This window comes from Perkinsus marinus, assembly GCF_000006405.1.
Source record: "Perkinsus marinus ATCC 50983 genomic scaffold scf_1104296961438, whole genome shotgun sequence".
Taxonomy (NCBI): domain Eukaryota; phylum Perkinsozoa; order Perkinsida; family Perkinsidae; genus Perkinsus; species Perkinsus marinus.
In genome coordinates, this window is record NW_003205746.1 from 197,916 (window position 1) to 199,176 (window position 1,261).

A 1,261-nucleotide genomic window follows, 5' to 3' on the forward strand; every position below is an offset into this window, starting at 1 on the left:
AGTGAAGCTTTCGGCGAAAGCCTTTCGCTACTGATGGATCGAGGTCTCCGCTTTGGTATCTCAGAGATGAGGGGATTCTTCACCGAGGAAGCGCCGTGGAGCGCCTCCCATACAATGGGACCCATAGTACCAAAAATTCTGGGCCAGAATGCGTCAAGGGCGATCCGAAGCCCAAGTACAGGAGGGAATCCCTCCGAGGGATCGCTTGGAAAATTTGATGCCTAAATCAAATAGTTTACCGACATCATTATGGCATTATAAACTAGAACTCGACTTGTCTCAATTTCATTCTAGGTGAAAATCAAGTGCAACTTGGTTTCCACCGCGGTGAAATGGCTCCAAGTGGATTTGAGCCGGGTACGCCCGGTCAGGGCGCTCTCTCATCACGTAGCATGATCGATCTTGTTCGAAGCCTCGTTGGGAAATGGGACCGTTCGGTCCATAGATTTCTTTGCCCACCTCCCGCCCTAGGGTCTGGATAGGTTGCTCACCGATGAAATCGCCTCGTATGTTATCGCCGACGCAAGCCGAGTTGGTTTGGTCGAAGATGGCAGCCCAGCCTTGATCGGGCCGTCTAATAAGCCTGAACCTCACCCACTCTACGGCGTACGGGCGTATTCTCTGTCGCGCCGTCACAGAGAATGGATCGCCGTGACAGTCACGGTGATCGTTCGCCGGCAGTCCCTCCCGGATCCCTCGGATTCCGCGGCCTGGACGACTAATTAGATGTTCGTCTGGTCCAAATCGCCCTGACCAGTTGATGCCGAGACCTAAACATCATTCTATTTCTATAATAGAGAAATAGAATAAAAATTGATCCTTATTATCGTAGTCATTTGTTGCCTGTGGCTCATTCTATTTTCGGTCTTATATTCCTATCCCTTCTTTTTGACTGGATTTCTAGGCCGCGTGTGGATCCTAGCGAGAAGAGCTAACTCTCAGTTTTCATTGCCCTTTGCTCAACTCATAACAATGCCCCAACTCGGGATCCACGATAAACTGACGATGAGGCCACAACTCCGTATTCGCTAAGGCAATTCACTGGATCAGCGGTGATAAAGTCAGATAATCTGACTCAGATTAGATCTGACTCTTTGGCTCCCTCTTGCGATCGCAGTAACACGGTGTTACTAAAACCTCCCATAATATACCTTGACTTGCCTGTCCGAAGTACCCATATCCGCCCTTCGTCTTTCCTTTACCAAAGGGATCCTCGCCAGCTTTACCCTCACTGTTCCCGTTGGGCTCATTTGTTCCCGGC